This window comes from Rana temporaria, chromosome 1 (genome assembly GCF_905171775.1).
Source record: "Rana temporaria chromosome 1, aRanTem1.1, whole genome shotgun sequence".
Taxonomy (NCBI): Eukaryota; Metazoa; Chordata; class Amphibia; order Anura; family Ranidae; genus Rana; species Rana temporaria.
The window spans coordinates 296,621,995-296,645,826 of record NC_053489.1 but is presented as its reverse complement, the minus strand read 5'-3'; positions in this window follow the sequence as shown (position 1 = coordinate 296,645,826).

Genomic DNA, 23,832 nt, shown 5'->3' with positions numbered 1-23,832 from the left:
AGAGGAAACGCCTATACACAGCTTTTCCTGTTTACACTGTGATAAGCTGTGATTGGACACAGCTGATCACATAGTAAAGAGCCTACACCATAGGCTTTTTACCTCGATCCAAGATGTGGTGTGTCAGACTGACAACCCCCACCACTGATCGCCACGTTGCACGCCCACGTGTGTGCTTGATCATGGCTTATCCTGCTGGACATCATATGATGCCCAGTCAGGATAACAGAACCACTTTCTGGCCATCATTATGCTATATATGGGGTGGGAAGTGGTTAACGTATGACCTTTGTCTGTAGTCTGAGAACTGACATTTTCTGTGAAGAAGCTACACACCCCAAAATCCCTGCGTTTCCCAGTCTAGGGCTAGTGCAGGTGAGAGCTAATTAGATCTGAGACACAAGAAGGTAGTGCATTCACAGACACAGACGTTTTTTTTATTATATAAACACCCCCACATTTGTGATTTTACAGAGTGGATAGCAGCACATGCAATGAATGCTGTAACCTGAAACAGGAAGTTGTCTTGTCCTTTTGGTGATTATGGACAGGCTAGCTGTAGCAAACCATTGATATAAGGAATCGATCAGCCATTTGAATCCATCATTACAAGACGAGGCAAGGAAATAGCACATGGAATATAACTACACCTATACTTATTTAATACAATAAATATATTTGAAAGTGTCTTTAAAGTTGCTTTTTAAGCAGTATTAAAATTACAGCTTTATGCCATATGGAAAATAACTGCTTATTTCTCCCTCTTACAGTGAAATCTAATAAAGCTGCTGGCTATTGTCTCTGAAACAATAAACTCCAATGTTTATTTCATGATAAAATTGCCTTATCTATCCCTCTTACATCGTAGCCTAATCAAGCTGCTTGCGTGTATGCATATTACAAGTTGTGCTCCAATAAACAGGGTTTCGGTTATGTACATGTGTGTAAGCATACATGCATGCTCACGCTAATACACATTAGCATGAACAAGCATGCATGTCTAACACTGGCAATGGGGCCAACCTCTGAAATTAAAGCAAAATATACCAATGAGAGGTTGCTGAGTGGTCTCCAGCTTCTGAGACCTACAACTAGACCTGTTCTGTTGCTCTGAGCTTTATCCTGTTTGCCTCTTGATTTCATTTTATCTTGATCTCTTTGCTTGTATACTGATTTCATCTTCTTTCCGCTGATTCAGAACCTCTAATTCCTACTTGATATCAACACCAGCTTGGCTTCTGACACTGCTTCTGTTTCCTGAGTTGGTACTGCTGCAACTGAGCTGTTGCTGATTCTTACTCATTTTGACTACGACTTGTTTCCTGCATTTATATGTTATACATGTATAAAAACGGGCTCATCTGTAGTCGCTGTGTGGTCCGATCTCAGGTGCATCCAGGCTCACGGGTAGGCAGGAGAGTGTAGTAATTCATCCTGTTGTGGTCGGGAGGCCAGCCAGAACCAGCGTGAAACGCATGACATCACCGGAAGCGGAACCAGAGAGAGCACCGGGGGAAGGACAGTATGAGGCAAACCACTGAGAAACTAGGCTACGCGCTCGGAGCCTTCTGCTCCTTCTAAATAATACACTCTAACATTAATTTCATAACATGCCTTGCCTCTCCCTCTTATTATTATTGCACCTTATCAAGCTGCTTACATATTAAGCAGAAAATAAACAAATATTTTGAAGCTTTTTTCTCTGAAATAACACACTCTAATTTTTATTTCATGATAAAACCTGCCTCATCTCTCCCACTTACATTGTAGCCTAATATATCTGCTTACACACTTTTCAGCAAGTGTACAATATATTGGTGGAGATTGTCTTTAAAATATTAGACTCTATTTTTTATTTATTGATAAAACTCCCTTATCATTTTCACTTACCTAGTGGACTAATAAACCTGTTTACATTCTCTCCGGTAACTTTAATATATGTTTGGTCATTGCCTCTATAATACTCTCTCATTTTTAATACACGACAAAACCTGCCTTGATTCTTATTTTAACATTTTAGTAGATTAACTTATTTACAAATTATGCTTTTGCCTGTGAAATAATAAATTATTATTTTTAGTTCATGTTAAAAACGTTCTCCTTCTTAAATTGCAACCTAATCAAACTGTTTACTTATGCTACAGCCACTGTATGCCCAATTTCATTTCAAGAACTGCCTTGTCTCTCCTTCTTATATTGATTCCTAATCAAGCTTTTTACATACTCTTCAGCCACTGCACTGGGTGTGGTCGTTGTCTCTGAAATAATATACACTTGTTTTTATTTCATAATAAAACTTGCCTTATCTCTTGTTTTTACTTTGTTACCTATTCAATCCCCTTACATATGAAATCAGCTACACCGCTCATATAAAATATATATATTAATTAGGTACAACAATATGAGAAAATGTGACACCCTAATCCATAAAAACATTTAAAAAATGCATTTAGCTTATGCAGAAGCCCTCTGAAATGTTAATACTAGTTGAAATTAGTGTATAAACCAAAAAGAACAAACAAATAAGAATATTTTGATCACAGTTGTAATAACACAGTAAATGTATTGCATGTAAATACATGTAAATACCACAGACGATGTAAAATCAGTATTCCTAATGCTCTTTCTGTGTTCGCCTATACAAGCTCTGAATTGTCTGTTTGTTTTTGCCACATATCCTAATCAACAGTTAAAAAATTTACTTGATAGGAAATCACATTACATAGGGCACAGTGGCCACGGGCTCACAATGCATGGTAATTGACAGCTTGTGAGCCACTCATTATTAGCATTGGGACTCTGGAAACCAGCACATATAACAACATTTCTGACTGCCTGTTACCTCTTATGAGCAAATATGGGGGGTTCTCTGAATACCTCCTCCAACGTTGTATCTATCTAGCCAGAACTTCCCAGTGTTTCCTATTATTATGCTGAATTTGAGGGTACATGGTACTGTATATCATTAATTAGGTATATACCCAAGGAATATGGAACCTTTGTGTTACGCTTATGCAAGGACTTTGTACAAAGTTTTATTAAGCAATTTCTCTGATTCCTCACAAAGTTACCCACCTCAACAAAGTTCTCCAACACAAGTCTGGCTTAAATAAACAACAACACCTTAATTTTCACAATGTACCTTATTAACTTTAGTCACCAAAATTGCCTATCTATATATCTTAACCATTTTCCCACCGGAACATTTGTCAGCCTTAAGACCAGAGGTGTTTTTACAATTTTCCACTGCGCTGCTTTAACTGGTAATTGCGCGGCCATACAATGTTGTACCCAAACAAAATTTGCGTCCTTTTTTTCCCACAAATAGAGCTTTCTTTTGATGGTATTTGATTGCCTCTGCGATTTTTAATGTTTGCGATATAAACGGAAAAAGAGCGAAAATTTTGAGAAAAAATGATATTTTCTACTTTTTGTTATAAGAAAAATCGAACAAACTCAATTTTAGTCATACATTTTGGCCAAAATGTATTCAGCCACATGTCTTTAGTAAAAAAAAATGCCAATAAGCGTATATTTATTGGTTTGCGCAAAAGTTATAGCATCTACAAACTAGGGTACATTTTCTGGAATTTACACAGCTTTTATTTTATGACTGCCTATCTCAATTCTTGAGGTGCTAAAATAGCAGGGAAGTACAAAACCCCCCCAAATGACCCCATTTTGGAAAGTAGACACCCCAAGGAACCTGCTGAAAGGCATGTTGAGTCCATTGAATATTTTTTTTTTTTGTAACAAGTGATTGAATAATGAAAAAAAAAAAAAAAAAAAAAAGAAATTACAAAAAGTTGTCACTAAATGATATATTGCTCACACATGCCATAGTTATATGTGGAATTGCACCCCAAAATACATTCTCCTGCTTCTCCTGAGTACGGGGATACCACATGTGTGAGACTTTTTGGGAGCCCAACCACGTACGGGGCCCCGAAAATCAAGCACCGCCTTCAGGATTTCTAAGGGCGCAAATTTTTGATTTCACTTCTCACTACCTAAGACAGTTTTGAAGGCCATAAAATGCCCAAATAGCACAAAATCCCCCCAAATGACCCCATTTTGGAAAGTAGACACCCCAAGGAATCTGCTGAGGGGCATATTGAGCCCACTGAATATTTTTTTTTTTTGTACCAAGTGATTGAATAATGACAAAAAAAAAAAAAGAAAAAAGAAATTACAAAAAGTTGTAACTAAATGATATATTGCTCATACATGCCATGGTTATATGTGGAATTGCACCCCAAAATACATTCTGCTGCTTCTCCTGAGTACGGGGATACCACATGTGTGGGACTTTTTGCGAGTCTAGCCGCGTACGGGACCCCGAAAACCAAGCATCGCCTTCAGGATTTCTAATGGCGCAATTTTTTTATTTCACTCCTCACTACCTATCACAGTTTTGAAGGCCATAAAATGCCCAAATAGCACAAACCCCCCCCAAATGACCCCATTTTGGAAAGTAGACACCCCAGGCTATTTGCTGAGAGGCATGTTGAGTCCATGGAATATTTAATATTTTGCCACAAGTTGCGGGAATATGACAATTTTTTTTTTTTTTGCACAAAGTTGTCACTAAATGATATATTGCTCACACATGCCATGGGCATATGTGGAATTACACCCCAAAATACATTCTGCAGCTTCTCCTGAGTACGGGGATACCACATGTGTGGGACTTTTTGGGAGCCTAGCCGCGTACGGGACCCCGAAAACCAAGCACGGCCTTCAGGATTTCTAAGGGCATACATTTTTGATTTCACTCCTCACTACCGATCACTACCTATCACAGTATTGAAGGCCATAAAAGGCCAAGATGGCACACAACCCCCCCAAATGACCCCATTTTGGAAAGTAGACACCCCAAGCTATTTTCTGAGAGGCATTTTGAGTTCATGGAATATTTTATATCTTGCCACCAGTTGCTGGAATATGACAAACTTTTTTTTTTTTTTTTTTTTTTTTGCACAAAGTTGTCACTAAATGATATATTGCTCACACATGCCATGGTTATATGTGGAATTGCACCCCAAAATACATTCTGCTGCTTCTCCTGAGTACGGGGATACCACATGTGTGGGACTTTTCGGGAGCCTAGCCGCGTACGGGGCCCCGAAAACCAAGCACCGCCTTCAGGATTTCTAAGGGCGCAAATTTTTGATTTCACTCCTCGCTGCCTATCACAGTTTCGGAGGCCATGGAATTCCCAGATGGCACACAACCCCCCCAAATGACCCCATTTTGGAAAGTAGACACCCCAAGCTATTTGCTGAGAGGCATGGTGAGTATTTTACAGCGCTCATTTATTTTTGAAAATGAAGAAAGATATATATATTTTTTTTTTTTTTCTTTTTTCAATTTTCAAATCTTTGTGACAAAAAGCAAGATCTGCAAAATACTCAACATACCTCTCAGCAAATAGCTTGGGGTGTCTACTTTCCAAAATGGGGTCATTTGGGGGGGTTTTGTGCCATCTGGGCATTCCATGGCCTCCGAAACTGTGATAGGTAGTGAGGAGTGAAATCAAAAATTTACACCCTTAGAAAGCCTGAAGGTGGTGATTGGTTTTTGGGGTCCCGTACGCGGCTAGGCTCCCAAAAAGTCTCACACATGTGGTATCCCCGTACTCAGGAGAAGCAGCAGAATGTATTTTGGGGTGTAATTCCACATATGCCCATGGCATGTTTGAGCAATATATCATTTAGTGACAACTTTGTGCAAAAAAAAATAAAATAAAATAATAATAATTCTCTTTCCTACAACTTGTGTCAAAATATAAAATATTCCATGGACTCGAGATGCCTCTCAGCAAATAGCTTGGGGTGTCTACTTTCCAAAATGGGGTCATTTGGGGGGGTTTTGAACTGTCCTGGCATTTTATGAACAACATTTAGAAGCTTATGTCACACATTACCCACTCTTCTAACCACTTGAAGAAAAAGCCCTTTCTGACACTGTTTGTTTACATAAAAACATATTATTTTTTTGCAAGAAAGTTAAGTTGAACCCCCAAACATTATATATTATTTTAAAGCAAAGGCCCTACAGATTAAAATGGTGGGTGTTGCATTTTTTTTTACCACGCAGTATTTGCGCAGCGATTTTTCAAATGCATTTTTTTGGGCAAAAATACATATTTTTTTATTTTAATGCACTAAAACACACTATATTGCCCAAATGTTTGATGAAATAAAAAAGATGATCTTAGGCCGAGTACATAGATACCAAACACGACATGCTTTAAAATTGCGCACAAATGCGCAGTGGCGACAGACTACATACATTTTTAAAAGCCTTTAAAAGCCTCTACGGGTTACCACATTAGATTTACAGAGGAGGTCTACTGCTAAAATTACTGCCCTCGATCTGACCTTCGCGGTGATACCTCACATGCATGGTACAATTGCTGTTTACATATGACGCCAAACCGACGCTTGCGTTCGCCTTTGCGCAAGAGCAGGGGGGGACAGGGGTGCTTTTTTTTTATTTATTTTTTTATTATTATTTAATTTGCTTTTTTAATTTTATTTTAAACTGTTCCTTACTTTTTTTTATTATTTTTATAATTTTTATTGCCATCTTAGGGCATGTAAATATCCCCTATGATAGCAATAGTTAGTGACAGGTACTCTTTTTTGAAAAAATTGGGGTCTATTAGACCCTAGATCTCTCCTCTGCCCTTAAAGCATCTGACCACACCAAGATCGGTGTGATAAAATGTTTTCCCACTTTCCCAATGGCGCAATTTATATCCGGGGAGGGGACATACCCTCCCACTGCTTGTAAAAGCAGTTTAGAGGCTAATTAGCCGCTAGGACTGCTTTTACATGAAAGCCGACCGCTGGCTGAAAAGAATGATACCAAGATGATGCCTAAACCCGCAGGCATCATTCTGGTATAACCATTCAAAGTCCAGCAACATACCAGTACGTTGATGGTTCTTGTTGGACATGTATTGTAATCTTTTTTTTTTTTCATGCAGCCTGTTGGCTGAACGAAAAAAAGATTGATCGGTGGGTATGCCCACCATTAGAATACCTCCCTTCATCCACCCACTTCTAATGATGGGCATACATGCACCATTTATATATGCCAAAGCATGGGGGCATCCTCCCGCAAAAAAGTTATGCCGCTCACACACGTATGTACGCCGCATAAAAAGTTATGGCGCATACACACGGTCGGACTTTTCCACGGGCAAGCTTCCGACGGAATTTCGACCGTATGTACGCGGCATTAGGAGCAAAATCGCTCCTCCGCCCCTAATGCCCCCATGCTTCGGCATATATGCTCTTTTTTTAACTGTGGTGGTGAAATCACCTCCCACAGTGTTGGAGTCGCGGCTTTATGTATCGTGGGAGCAAACGCTGTTGCTGTCACGCTAAATAAATCCGCGCTGCAACTGAATGGCGTACCTGCTAAGCAAATGATGGTTAACATTATAACAAAGTAACATTACATTTTAACAGTAAGATCTTACCATACCATACCTGCAAAGCAAATATCAAAAACAAAACAAAACATTTTTTAACGCAACCTGTGCCTAAAAAATATATATGCCGAAGCATGGGGGCATCCTCCCGCAAAAAAAGTTATGCCGCGTACACACGGTCGAACTTTTCCACGGGCAAGCCTCCGTCGGAATTTCGACCGTATGTACGCGGCATTAGGAGCAAAATCGCTCCTCCGCCCCTAATGCCCCCATGCTTCGGCATATATGCTCTTTTTTTAACTGTGGTGGTGAAATCACCTCCTACAGCGTTGGAGTCGCGGCTTTATATATCGTGGGAGCAAACGCTGTTGCTGTCACGCTAAATAAATCCGCGATGCAACTGAATAGCGTACCTGCTAAGCAAATGATGGTTAACAATAAAACAAACATTACAGTATAACATACCATACCTGCAAAGCAAATACAATAAAACATTGTAAAAATAGAGAGAATAGATATAGAACAATAGTGAGTGGACAGTAGAGAGTGAACATAAGAGAACAATAAAGAGAGGAGAAAAATACAACCACAACTATTTTTGGATTTTTTATTTTATATTTTTTTTGTGTTTTTGTGTGTTTTTTTATTTTTTTTCTACTTTTTTTCACTTTTATGAAAACTATAAACTGAACGTTGCAGATTATGGTCTCTCAAAATGTGATGGCCATCACATATTCCGAGACCCTGTGTTGGTGTGCCTAGGACTGTGTGGTGCTGTACCCTACGCTAAAACTCAATTAGTGTGTGGTAGCGTTTGAAACATACACCAATGCAGAGACCAGGTTGGTCAGGACAGTCGGGACAATAAAAGCGGGTGTCACGCCTAAATCCGAGTTTGCTGCAGACACGACATCTTTTTTGGCGGGTTCTTTGGGTAGGGGTACCAGCGAGGACAAAAGGAAAATGCCTCTCATACAGCCGGCTCACTGCATTTGCGTTGGGAAGGTGGGGCACAGCACCTTCTGGAAACAGAAGGGCTTCGACGATCTCTTCCTGGAATTTTAGGAAGGATCCAGTCCGTCCTGAAGCTCTGTATAGCACATGAGCGTTCAGCAAAGCCAATTGAAACAAATACACTGATACTTTTTTGTACCAGCGTTTGGACCTCCGGGCAATTAGGTACGGCGCCAACAACTGGTCATTGAGGTCCACCCCTCCCATGTTAAGGTTGTACTCGTGGATACAGAGGGGTTTCTTCACAACACCAGTCGCCGTAGGAATTTGGACTGCCGTGTCTGCGTGAAGCGTGGACAGAACGAAAACATTCCGTGAATCCCTCCACTTCACTGCTAACAAATTATTACACCGTAAGCAGGCTCTCTCCCCCCGACTAAGACGGGATTCTACAAGCCGTTGGGGGATGCCCCGGCGATTAGGTCGCACGGTGCCACATGCGCCAATTCCATAATCAAAAAGGTGACTAAAAAGTGGCACGCTTGTGTAATAATTGTCCACGTACAAGTGGTACCCCTTTCCGAATAAGGGTGACACCAATTCCCACACTATCCTACCAGCGCTCCCTATGTAATCAGGGCAATTCTCCGGCTCTACGTGACTGTCTTTTCCCTCGTAAACCATAAAGCTAGATGTATAGCCTGTTGCCCTGTCACAGAGCTTATACAACTTGACCCCGTATCTGGCACGCTTGCTGGGAAGGTATTGTTTGAATGACAAGCGGCCAGAAAACTTAATCAGGGACTCATCAACGCAGACAACTTGTTGGGGATTATACAAGGCTGCAAACCGTTCGTTGAAGTGGTTTACGAGGGGCCGAATTTTGTAGAGCCGATCGAATTCAGGGTCTCCCCGAGGACGACAGAGTTCATTGTCACTAAAATGCATGAACCGCAAGATCTGCTCGTATCGTGTCCTGGCCATGGAGGCAGAGAAAATGGGCATATGGTGAACTGGGTGCGTGGACCAATATAACCGCAGCTCACTCTTTTTAGTAATGCCCATATTGAGGGAAAGGCCCAGAAAGATCTTAAATTCGGAAACCGTAATTGGCTTCCAATCTCTGGCAAGGGACAGCTGGGGATTAGCGGCGAAGAATTGACCAGCGTACAAATTGCTTTGGTCCACAATAGATCTATAGAGATCTTCGGTGAAATACAGCGAATAAAAATCCAGTGACGTAAAATCAACTGTATTCACCTGAATTCCGGGTTGGCCAGTGAATGGGGGAAGTACGGGTGCTGCAGAAGTGGTGGGTACCCAATCAGGATTGGCGAATGCAGCAGGAAGGACACTATGGGGACGGGCCTGTCTTTGTCGTCTTCTTCTTCTTGGTGGCAGCGGGACACTACTAGTGCTTGCCACCTCTCCAGCTTGAACTGCACTTATGGGACTCGCCACGTCACCAAGTGTTACTGCAGTGCTGGATATATGACCAGGATGTACTAGGCCGCTGGTGCTTGCCAGTTCACCAGAAGGAATAGCGGCGCTAGTACTTCTCTCCTCCATACGAGAGCCCTGCGGTTCTTGCACCTCAGCGACAGCAGAAGATCGGGGTCTGGTACGCCTGACCCTAGCAGGGACCACTCCGTCGTCAGAGCTATCTGTCAGGGAGCCACTGTCGTCTACAGGATCGTATTCTGAGCAAGAATTTGACAGATGCGTGACCTCCTCATCACTATCTGACAGGCTCATAAACAAGTAGGCCTCTTCATCACTGTACCATCGATTTGCCATTTTGGGCTCTAAATTTAGGGGTACAGTGGTGAGATTCACAGGCAAAAAAGCACCTGACCTGTTAGCGACTGAGTCAAGCGCTACCAAAAAAACTGTTAGCGATCGCAGAGATCAGGCCTGACTCTGCGAACGCTGCAGTTATGTGTTTTTGTGTTTTGTGTCAGTGATCGATCGATCGATACTGCACTTCGGTGGGTTGGGCTGGGCGAAGGGGCTAAACGCAGGTGCTAGCAGGTATCTGGGCTGATCCCGCTAACAATGCGTTTTTGGGAACCCTAAACTGCAGGGGACGCTAGTATAGATCTGATCAGATCAGGTATCGATCCGATCAGATACTATACCACTAAAGGGAGGCGTATGGTGCGTGCGTGGGTGTTAGCGCTACTGGCACTAATCTGACGCTGCCTGGGGCGACGCAGACCCTATCTGGCGCTAAAACCAAACTTTTATCACACGCCGGGCGATCAGGGGGTTAAAACTTTATTTCAAAAAATATGGCGGGTGCCCTGATGCTATAGAAAATAAACAAACTAAACTGCGTCACCTGTGACACTTATACTGTGATCACTGGTGACAGGGGGTAATGAAGGGGTTAAACCTTTATTGGGGGGGGTTAGGGGGGGTCCCTAGACTTTTTATGGCCTAAGACTGATTACCTAAACACTTATTTTTGTCACTAATGACACTAGTACAGCGATCAAAAAAAAATCTGATTGCTGTACTGGGTGACACAGTGACAGGCAGTGAATGGGTTAATTTGGGGGGTGATCAGGGGGTGATCAGGGGGTTAAATGTGTGCCTATGTGACCTGGTGTTAGAGTAGTGTTGTGCAACTCACGTTTCAGATGCTCTCTCCCTCTCGGTCTGGAACGGAAAGACCGACAAGAGGGAGAGAGCATGACTTCCCCTGCCAATGTTTACAAAACATTGCCAGGGGAAGACAACCATTGGTGGAGGTGATCACCAGGTCCAGGCCAGATTTTATTGGCCTGGACCTGGTGATTGATCAGTTCTGAAACTAATCTGATCATCGGGAACGGCGGGGGGGCGCGCGCGCGCGCCCCATCGCCGTTCACGCGCAGGACGTATAGCTACGGGCTCTCGCCTGGGAGAGCCGACCTGCCGCCGTATTATGACGGTGCGCGGTCGGCAAGTAGTTAAGTGCCTTCACATATACTTTCTCTACAACATCAGGCTTGTAATTTATCTGACTGTTTGATGAATGCTGTTTCATTTGAATAGTTCTGTCTAAATCTAATGGAATTGCCATTTCAGTATTCCTTCTATCCAGGAGCAGTGATGAAAACTGTCCACTGGGGCAAGCCCATTACATTACGGACCAAATAACAATAGAGAAAAGTGGAGGGAAGTAGCAGGGAGGAGAAAAAGCAATAATCATAGAAGATTCAAACTAGGAGATATATTTTTGGAGGATGGAGGATAAGGTTTGTTCCAGATGTGGAATATTAATAGACAGAAGGGTCTACCTGGAAGAAGGAAGGAGAATAATGAGGATTTAGGTAAAGTGAGCTTACAAGAGGGTGGAGAGGGATTCTGCCATTTAGAAACTATTTCAAACACAAAGATACAGGTGGAGATAGATAATGGAACTTCCTCTTTAATGGAATCACTCCTGAAAAGAAGGATCATTGTTCACTTACCCGTTAAGGACCGCCGCACGGCTATTTACGTCGGCAGAATGGCATGGATGGGCACATGGACTTACAGGTACGTCCCCTTTAAGATGCCCAGCCGTGGGTCGCGATAGCGCCGTCGGTGGCACGCTCGCAACCCTGGTCCTGTCCTCTGTGACCGCGCCAGCGGGACCCACGGACCCAATCGCCGCCGGTGTCCCGTGATCGGGTCACAGAGAGGAAGAACGGGAAGAGGTGAGAGTAAACAAACCTTCCCCGTTCTTTCTAGTGTGGCTGTCAGTGATCGTCTGTTTCCTGTGTTAGGGAACGACGATCAGTGACGTCACACGCACAGCCACGCCCCCCCACAGTAAGAACACTCTCTTAGTGCACACTTAACCCCTACAGCGCCCCCTCCTGGTTAACCCCTTCACTGCCAGTGTCATTTTCACAGTAATCAGTGCATTTTTATAGCACTTTTCGCTGTGAAAATGACATTGGTTACAAAAAATTGTCAAAAGTGTCCGATGTATGTGCCATAATGTCGCAGTCATGAAAAAAAATTGCTGATTGCCACCATTAGTAGTAAAAAAAAATGATTAATAAAAATGCCATAAAACTATCCCCTATTTTGTAAACGCTATACATTTTGCGCAAACCAATCAATAAACGCTTATTGCGATTTTTTTTACCAAAAATATGTAGAAGAATACGTATCGGCCTAAACTGAGGAAAAAAATATGTTTTTTTATATATTTTTGGGGGATATTTATTATAGCAAAAAGTAAAAAACATAGGCCAGGTCCTTTACCTGCATATTGGTCCGGGTCTTAAGTGGTTAAAAATACACAACTTGCTGGACCCAAAGCAGCAAGGCTTTACTGAGGGCAGATCACTGGTGCTCTTGGCCCCTGCAAGGTTATAATGACAGATTGTACATGTGCTGGGTTCTTTTTAACAAATCAGCAACAGAATACATTCATTATGCATTAGAATTTTTTTAAATAATGCATGCCTATATTTTTTTATGTCACTGCAATATACAACTGTAAATTGTCTTCATACTGATTTAGAAAAATTCTACAATTTCCATGCTCTGATAGCTGTATATGCTGTAAATTAGCAGTAGATGTATGGAGTGAATGATCCATGTAATAATAAACTATGCTTTTTATGGCTGACAATTGAAGGTGACTGAAAGGCTAGGCTTCTGTCAGACAAAATATAATTGGAAACATTTTATCGTTAACATTATAGGTTGACTTATATTACTTGATGAAATTAGAAGCACGCAGGAATGGATTTGGATACACATGATGAAACATCTTCACTGCTTATTTTCACAGTGTTATTTCTCCAACCACAAAACCAGAAAAAAATATAACACTACAATGACTACAAGGAAAGCAAGAATTATTATGCAGAACATTTACAAGTATCAATTTATCAATTTAATTGGACCAAACAAGGACAGGTAGCAAAACACATGGAATTACAGTAGATGAAAATCTAACATGTTTTATGCTCTGACACAGAACAATATGTACTATTTACCTTCATACATTAGGTGGGTTTGCCCATGTTTCCTTCTATGCATCGAAAATTTCTGTTAGGTTCAGCTTTACAGCAACCAGTCAACAAGGATGATACATTTAGGAAGCCCCCTATAAAACAGTCATAGTTAAAGCGGAGTTCCGGCCACAATTTCTCTTTTATATATAAATACCCCTGTAATACACAAGCTTAATGTATTCTAGTAAAGTTAGTCTGTAAACTAAGGTCCGTTTTGTTAGGTTGTTACAGCATTTAGACACTTTATAAAATAGAAATTGACTGGGGCCATCTTAAGTGTGGGCATCATGAAGCCAGACTGTATGACTTCCTGGATTTCAGCCTTTCAGATCAGGTTTCAGCACCTGTACTGTCCAAGTCACATGATTCTTCGAGACTGGGGAGTGCACAGACTCCTGGAAAGTTACACCCACTACATTCTTAGCAGTCTGTGTGGTGTAGGTTAGGGAGCTTAAGCACCTAGGTGCAGGAAGTGGGAAGATTAACTATTCTGCCTAGCAACAACACTTTGAAGGCATCTAAAAAAAACTTTTTTTTTTCTTAAAGGACTAATGACATTTTTTTAAAACAAGTGATGTAATGTTATATTTATGGGTGGAACTCCACTTTAATATATTGAGTGTTTTGCATGGAGATACAAGAGCACAAAGCTGAAACATAGCACTACACATGATAATGAAACATAAGTTGCCACCTACAAAATACACAAAGTATTGTGAATTTTTTGCTGTCACTAATACACCACCAGCTGGCTCTACATTATCATTTTCTGGCAGCTGACACAAGACCTGCTGCCCTAAGGCCTCGTACACACGATCAAGTTTCTCGGCAAAAACCAGCAAGAAACTTGCTGAGAGATATTTTTTTGCCGAGGAAACCAGTCGTGTGTACATTTTCGTTGAGGAAACTGTCGAGAAACTCGACAAGCCAAAAAGAGAGCATATTCTCTATTTCCTTGACGGGAATGGAGAAAATTGGCTTGTCGAGTTCCTCGACAGCCTAACAAGGAACTCGACGAGGAAAACTATGTGTTTCGCAGTTTCGTCGAGTTTCTCAGTCGTGTGTACAAGGCTTTCGGGTCAAGTCGCAGTCTGACAACTTGTCAGCAACAGGATCACTATACAGGGATGAACAGGTAGATAAAAACTCATATTTTGCAATGTATTGTTACCTTGACGGCTGCTAGAGCAAGACATCATCACTGCTGCTATGGCAGGGGTGTGAAACTCAATTTCATTGAAGGCCACATCTGCACTATGGTTGGCCTTCCACCATCAAAAGTGAAAAGTTCCCCACCGTTCCTTACATCACAGTGCACCTCCCCCCTTTACATTGTGGTGCTGCTGGGAAAAAGCTGGGGTTGAGCTGGGAATCAGAAAGTGCAGAGTCTGGAGAAGAGATGAGGGCTGGAGTCGGCTGCCAGAGTCTACTGAATGCTAAGACCAGGGCAGGAGGAGATGAGGGCAGGATGCTGCTGGACAGGAGTTCTGTCTTCTCTGCTGCTGATTTCTGAGACAAGGTGGGGGTGGAGACCAGGGGGTGTCTCATCTGCAGGAGAGGTGTGCAGGCCACATGAAATGGCCTGGCGGGCCAGATTTGGCCTACTGGCCTTGACACAAGTGTTTTAGGGTGACTTACATTCTGTAATATGTTTCTCAACGAGGGAGTGACCTCTCACTAATTAGGTTGTCAAGAGAGTATAACATTGATGCAGGTGAGATTTCACTGCCATTTGTATTCTGTATTTGGTGTGTGGCAGACTGGTGACATTTAGGGACAGAGGGAAAGTTCTGTCAGGGACACCTCTGAGTTAGAGGTGATTATTGCAGCAAAATCTGCAAATTAGATCAATTAATTTTGCTTTTAAAGCCAGTCACCAAAATGGTATATATGCTTTACAAGGGGATCCTGCCATGAAGGTCCTTGTTCACACAGTCTATAATGCAGAGCTACTTCAAAACAATAATATGCAGCTATAGCATATCCATTCCAATGACAAGTCCCATGTGCTAAAAAATCAAATGTGAGTTGTCTTCTATATCTCTTGTGTAAATCTCATCTGTGAATCACTTCACTCTTCTACCACAATGAGCTCTCATGTTAACCAAATGATCTGTACATTACAGAGATCATGAAACGCAGTTTTCTACTCCTTGGGGTCCACAAGTACCAAATAGTATCCACTTCTCTGCACCATCACTCAAGTGATGCAAAAACACTACATAGGGGCAGATTCACAAAATAATTACGCCGGCTTATCTCTTGATACGCCGCGTAATTTCAAATTTTGCGCGTCGTATCTTTGTTTTGTATCTACAAAACATGATACGAGGGCATCTCGGGTCGATCCGACAGACGTACGTCTTAGTACGCCGTTGGATCTTAGATGCAATTTTTCGGCGGCCGCTAGGTGGCGTTTCCGTAGAATTCTGTGTCGAGTAAGCAAATTAGCTAGTTACGGCGATCCGCGAAGTTACGTCCGGCCGGCGCATTTTTTTACGTCGTTCGGCTTTTTCCGGCGTATAGTTAAATCTGCTATATGGTGGCGTACTCAATGTTAAGTATGGCCGTCGTTCCCGCCTTGCATTTTGAATTTTTTACGTCGTTTGCGTAAGTCGTTCGCGAATAGGGATTTGCGTAGAATGACGTCACCGTCGTGAGCATTGGCTTGTTCCGGGTTAATTTCGAGCATGCGCCCTGGGATACCCCCACGGACGGCGCATGTGCAGTTAAAAAAAAACGTTGTTTACGTCGGGTCACGACGTATTTACATAAAACACGCCCCTATCACAGAGATTTGAATGCCGCGCCATTACGCCGCCAAAGATACACTACGCCGCCGTAACTTACGACGCAAATTCTTTGAGGATTCGAAAAAAAAAAAAGTTACGGCGGCGTAGTGTATCTTAGATACGCTGTGCCCGGCGGAGAGATGCGCCGCTGTACGTGGATCTGGCCCATAGTGTTTTCTGTTTTAAAACCACATTTAATAAATTGGGTTTTATTATACTGGTACAAGTTGTATATCAAACAGAGGTAATTTTATGTTTTGCTGTTTACCTAAGTGCACTTTGGAATTGTATAATGTTAGTGGCCCAGATTCAAGAAGCACTTGCGCCCGCGCAACCATAGTTGCGCGGCGCAAGTGCTTACTTGCTCCGGTGTAACGAGTGCTCCTGATTCAGGAACCTCGTTACACCGAATGCAGCCTAGGATGTGACAAACATAAGCCTCCTTATGCCTTCACATCCCAGGCTGCATTCTTGCGTTGGCCGCTAGGGGGCGCGGCCTTTGTGATCGGCGTGTAGTATGCAAAGGTACCTGCGTACGCAAGGTACGGAGTTTCCGTACGGCGCCTTTAGCATAAGGTTGCTCCTGCTAATAGCAGGCGCAGCCAATGCTAAAGTATAGCTGCGCCTCCCGTTCGCGACGTTCAAATTTCACGTCGTTTACGTAAGTGAACCGTGAATGGCGCTGGACGCCATTCACGTTCACTTACAAGCAAATGACGTCCTTGCGACGTCATTTGCCGCAATGCACGTCGGGAAAGTTTCCCGACGGAGCATGCGCTGTTCGCTCGGCGCGGGAGCGCGCCTAATTTAAATGATTCCCGCCCCCGGTGGGATCATTTACATTAGGCAGCCTTGCGCCCGGCTGCTTAGCATATTGCCCACGCAATTTACGGAGCAACTGCTCCGTGAATCGCGGGCAAAGCGCAATATTTGCGTGGGCGCAGAGAAAAAAATTTGCTCTTTGCCCACGCAAATATTGCGCGATTCTACTTGAATCTGGGCCAGTGTGTTTTTCTAAGGATTTTAAAAAAAACAAAGCATTTTAGCTTGCAGATGAATGGATAATAAAATCAGCAGAGCTTCCCCTCATTTCAGATCTACCCCTCAGATTTACAGCAACTGCACTTCCAAGTGCATTTTCAGTGTAATTTTAAGTGCACTTTGCACTTGTAGGGCCAGATCCTCAAAAGGGATACGCCGGCGTATCTACTGATACGCCGTCGTATCCCTGTTTCTATCTTTGGAACTGATCCACAGAATCAGTTTCCAAGAGATAGACAGAAGATCCGGCATGTGTAAGGGACTTACACTGCCGGATCTTAGGATGCAGTACCGCATCCACCGCTGGGGGCATTTCGCGTCGAAATGCCGCCTCGGGTATGCAAATTAGCACTTACGGTTTTTTCTCCGTAAGTTTTAGTTTGCAATCGTAAAATTAGGGCTGCTTTTACAAAGTGTAAACTGTTTACTCCTTGTAAAAGCAGACCCTTCTGTCCAGCGACGCGTTTTTTTTTTTGTTTTAAATTTTTTTTTTTCCGCCGTATCTTTTTTTTTTCCCGACGCAACTTTATTGACCCGGCGCGATCCACAAAGCTCGGCGTAACGTAATTTCGCGCTATGCACGTCGGGAAAATGACATCACGAGCATGCGCAGTACGGCCGGCGCGGGAGCGCGCCTAATTTAAATGGGAATCGCCCCCATTTGAAGAGGAACGCCTTGCGCCGGCGGAATTTAAGTTACACAGCCGAAAATTTCTAGGTGAGTGCTTTGTGGATCGGGCACTTAGGTAGAAATTTTAAGGCAGTGTAACTTAAATGGGAATTTTTACGTTACGCCGGCTCTTTGTGGATCTGGCCCGTAGTTTGGACTTGTAGTTTGCACTTGTAGTGCAAAGTGGATTTGCCTTTTGTAAATAACCCCCTATATGTTTGTGTCTGCAAACCATTTCGGCCTTCACTGTGTACACATCGCTTGCTTTATCATCTCGCTTGTGCATTATCATCTTCTACATGGAAATATACTGTATTTATTATAAAGTGAGGGTGCTCTTGCGCCTACCTAGTAAAGCTTAAGATGTGAAGTAAAATAATAGTAATGAACTAAAAGTGATGATGCTGCTCAATCTAATAATGTATAAATATCAAATAGAAATACAATAAAATAGTGAAAGGTAAAGTGACGAGCGCAATGAATATGACTAAGTAATCAAAGTGTTAATCAGTGAACATTGATAATAAACTAAAATTGAAACAAAGTGCTAAAAAATATAAAAACATCAATAATGAATAAAAACGTTCAGCCAGCAAGTGGCCAGTGAAAAAAAAAAAAAAAAAAAAAAAAAAAAAAAAGTGTGCACAAAAATAGCTGCAAAAGTCAGCAGGCAAACATAAATATGAAGCCTAAATCAGTCCTGGAATAATAGGCTAACAATACAGCCTTTATACGTGCATAAAAGTGTAGGAAGTTCCATAAAGACAAAAATAAATATAAACTTCTCCAATAGTGATAAACAAATGTTTAAAATCTTCTCATGTGGGTCTTCAAATAATGTGGGCTCACAATGCGCTTACCTTCCCAAGGTAGTAATCAAGCCTTGATTAAATGGATATCCACAAGGGGTGTTGTTGAATCTGCAACTAGCTGTGGATGTTCAGGGCGTCCTGTATAATCCAATGTTTGTAGGCTCCAGATTTCTATTTGGCAGCGGTGGTGCTCAGCATGGGGAAATAAAAAAGGTAGCTTCCCATAGTGTAGTAAACCAAGGCTAATTTATTGGTAAAAACGCTAACAAGTGCATTTTAAAAGATCAAAGAAAACGAAACTAAGAAACAGCTGATGACAGCTTACTGATGTAATTGCTTCAAAAATCAGTCCGTCCCTTACATGTTACACCACGTCACGTGGCTTCATCAGAGGTGACGGATTGGTTGTTGGACTTGTCATTTATAAGAGCCAGCAGGAAATAGCTCAATCGCCATTTTGTCAGAGAAAGTGTCTCTTTACTGGCAGCGGCCATTTTAACGGTGGGTAAGGATCAGCTTAAACATGTCTATGAGTCCAGAGCGCTGTGTATTCCCGGCGGCCATTTTAGTGTAGCCCCAGATCAAAAAGCCATTGATTGAATTATACGCCTGGTGATACACAGCATTGTGAATAATCTGGGACTGATATTAACCGAATATGGCGATGGAGCTATCTGCTGTATAATCCGCATAAATGTTAGCATGAGTAGCTAAATGGATATTAAATATTAAAGCAATATATCTTGATATAAAATAATCAGAGTTAATATGCTCTAAGTATATGAATCCAACGTGATAAATTATATAATAACAATTCATAACTGCATAATCAGGAAATGTACATAACATAATAAAATGCATAGGGATGATATAATGATTTAAAAAATATATAATATATTTATAAAATGCTAGTAAATAGCAAATGAATAAAGCATTGCAATCGCAATGAATAAGATAATAATTAAAAATTACTTAAGAAACAATTAAGATCAAATTCTACATTCATTCCATCAGGTACCATAGTCTGTAAGCTATGTATCCATCTAGATTCTTTCTGGCTGATGGATCTTACCAAGTGTGCCCCTCTCCATGGTTTTTTGTATTTTTCTATACCCCAAAAGGTGAGATGTGTGGGGTCTTTATTGTGGAAAAGTGCAAAGTGCTTACTGACAGTATGTTTTGGAAAACCATTAAAAATATTTTGGATATGTTCTTTTATCCTAACCATGAGTGGTCTTTTGGTTCGGCCTACGTACTGTAAATTACAAGTACACTGTAGTACATAGACAACTCCTTCTGTATGGCAAGTGATGAAGTCATTAATAATAAATTTTTGACCAGTTTTGGTGCAAATGAAGTCTTCTCTTTTCTTTTGTGGTTTTTTAGAGTGTCTACATGCATAGCAGTATTTGCATGGTACAAAACCTTTACTTTTGAAAAAGGTGTACCCACTTATTGGTGGAGGTACTACTACATTTTTGACAATTAGGTCTCTCAACGTCGGAGCTCTTTTATATACTATATTTGGTCTATCCGGTAATATTGTTTGCAGGTTTCGGTCACTTCTCAGAATGTGCCAGTGTTTCTTTATCAATTTTTCAACTTCTCGGTGTTGTATGTTGTAATCTAAAACAATGAATGGAGCCTCATTTTTGTATTTTTTTCATTTTTGGTCCTTGTAATAGGGTGTTTCTATCCATTTTTGATACCGTCTCAATCTGTTTTTGAATAAAATTGTCTGTGTATCCCTTTTCCTTAAATCTGGTTCCAATAAAGAAAGCTTGTTTTTCATAGTCTTCTTGGTATGTGCAGTTTCTCTTTAGTCTTGTTAGTTGTCCCTTAGGTATATTGAAAAGCCATGATTTATGATGGCAGCTTTTTACGGATAGGTAGCTATTAGTGTCAATATTTTTGAAATGTGTTTTTGTCACCAATGTGTTGTCTACAATCGAGATGTCCAAATCTAGAAAGTTGACCATAGTATCACTGATGTTCCACGTAAGTGTGATATTTTTATCATTTTGGTTCAATTTAGACAAAAACTTTTCTAGTGCTGGCTGGGTACCATTCCACACTATGAGTATATCATCAATATACCTTTTGTATAATGTTAGTTCCATTGGTATATCTGCATATATTGAACCTTCCTCCCATTGTGCCATAAAGGCATTGGCTACACTAGGAGCAAATTTGGCTCCCATCGCAATACCTGTTATCTGCCTATAATACGTCTGGTCATGCCAGAAGTAATTGTGTTTCAAGCAGAAATCTATGCATTTTATCAAGAACTTTCTTTGTTTACATATTAAAGTGGTGAATTCTCTCAGGAGCCATTTCGTGGCACTGATTGCCTGATGGTGTTGTACTATGGTATAAAGTGAAGAGACGTCTGCCGTGGCTATAAACGTCCTGCCTTTCAACACTGGAGTATCCTCTAATAGTTGTAATACATGCTTGGTGTCTTTTAAATATGCATTAGTTTGTTGTACTGCGGGTTGTATGAATCCATCAAGGTATTCTCCCATTCTTGCTGTCAATGATTCAATACCATTGACTATGGGTCTTCCCGGAGGGTTTATTTTGTCCTTATGTATTTTAGGAACCGTATATATAATGGGGATTCTGCATGTTTCTGGAATCAGATATTGGGATTCTTTTTTGTTTAGTATTTCTTTCTTAATGCCTAAATGGATTAGTTTTTCTAATTCCTTCTTATATTGATTTGTCGGATTACTTAATAATTTGGTATATGTATCCTTGTCTTGTAGTTGTCTATTGATTTCCATCTGGTATTGTGTCTTCGATTGTACAACTACCCCACCGCCTTTGTCGGCAGGTCTGATTACGATGTCAGATCTTTTTGTTAAGGATTGAATACCATTCTTTATATGGATAGGGTTGGAGGCTTTTTTCACTTCCAATGTATCTAAATCCTGCAACACTAGTTTTTTGAATACATTGATGAAATGATTATCATGTACTTGTGGGTTGAATACCGAATTATTACGTAGATTACTGTGTTGTACTGTATTTACCGGATTAGGTTTCTTAGTTAGTGTATTTATGGGGTTGCTCATCATATACTTTTTGATGTTTATTTTGCGGATATATTTTTGGATTCCTATAAAAGTTTCAAATTTATTGAGACTTCTCGCTGAGACTTCTCTCGTTTTTTAATAACAAAAGTTTGGAAGGGCTACATTTCCTTCTTAAACGGAAACAGAAGAAGGCAAGAATCATTGATAAAATGATTGAAGAAATAAAAGTCAAATTAGAGCCATATAAAGATTCAACGGAATTCAATACATTAGCTTCCCAACTAAACAAGCATTTAGTAACTAAAGATCTAGAAACACAACAAAGGAAAATGAAAAAATACCAACGTGATATTTCGGACTATAAAATGGACCAAGTGTTCAAGTGGCAGACGAAAGTGGAAAAACCCCAGCCCCCATCCACTTACTCTACCCCAGAACGAGAGGTTAGAATTCAGGAACCACCCCAAACCACTCTTTTACCGAACCAAGGACACTATATGGGCCAACAAAGACCCCAACAAAATTCCAGAGGAAATGGTACACAGGGATACCAGACACCAAGGAATTTTAAGAAGAAACCATTCAAGAAATTCTATAAGAAACCTTATCATAATAGAAGAAATTCAGAAAGAGATTATGGAGACAACAGAGGACAATACCAACACTATGATCAATATAGAAGACCTGAAAGAAGTCCCATACCGCTCTATAACAGATTTGAACCTATCAGACACCATCAGGAACCACAACCTTACTATTATCAAAACCATTATGACCAACTAACACAAAGACCTTTTTTAGACAGAGAGAGGAGAGACCACACTCCCAGAAGGGATTACAGAGATTTTTACCAATCCCCCAGAAGGAGACAACAGGAACCACCCAGGACCCCCAAACAACGAACACCGGAATACAGACCAAGAACACCACCCGAAAGACGAGGGGATGCAGAGCGGGAAAGAGAAGCCAAAAGAAAAAGAAAAAGCGAATAATAGGTGATGGCATCTTCAATATCAGTGGACTCCCCCTCTCTACAGATGAAATAGCAGTATTAGACAATGGTCTCAAACATGCCCCAGCGAGAAGTCTCAATAAATTTGAAACTTTTATAGGAATCCAAAAATATATCCGCAAAATAAACATCAAAAAGTATATGATGAGCAACCCCATAAATACACTAACTAAGAAACCTAATCCGGTAAATACAGTACAACACAGTAATCTACGTAATAATTCGGTATTCAACCCACAAGTACATGATAATCATTTCATCAATGTATTCAAAAAACTAGTGTTGCAGGATTTAGATACATTGGAAGTGAAAAAAGCCTCCAACCCTATCCATATAAAGAATGGTATTCAATCCTTAACAAAAAGATCTGACATCGTAATCAGACCTGCCGACAAAGGCGGTGGGGTAGTTGTACAATCGAAGACACAATACCAGATGGAAATCAATAGACAACTACAAGACAAGGATACATATACCAAATTATTAAGTAATCCGACAAATCAATATAAGAAGGAATTAGAAAAACTAATCCATTTAGGCATTAAGAAAGAAATACTAAACAAAAAAGAATCCCAATATCTGATTCCAGAAACATGCAGAATCCCCATTATATATACGGTTCCTAAAATACATAAGGACAAAATAAACCCTCCGGGAAGACCCATAGTCAATGGTATTGAATCATTGACAGCAAGAATGGGAGAATACCTTGATGGATTCATACAACCCGCAGTACAACAAACTAATGCATATTTAAAAGACACCAAGCATGTATTACAACTATTAGAGGATACTCCAGTGTTGAAAGGCAGGACGTTTATAGCCACGGCAGACGTCTCTTCACTTTATACCATAGTACAACACCATCAGGCAATCAGTGCCACGAAATGGCTCCTGAGAGAATTCACCACTTTAATATGTAAACAAAGAAAGTTCTTGATAAAATGCATAGATTTCTGCTTGAAACACAATTACTTCTGGCATGACCAGACGTATTATAGGCAGATAACAGGTATTGCGATGGGAGCCAAATTTGCTCCTAGTGTAGCCAATGCCTTTATGGCAC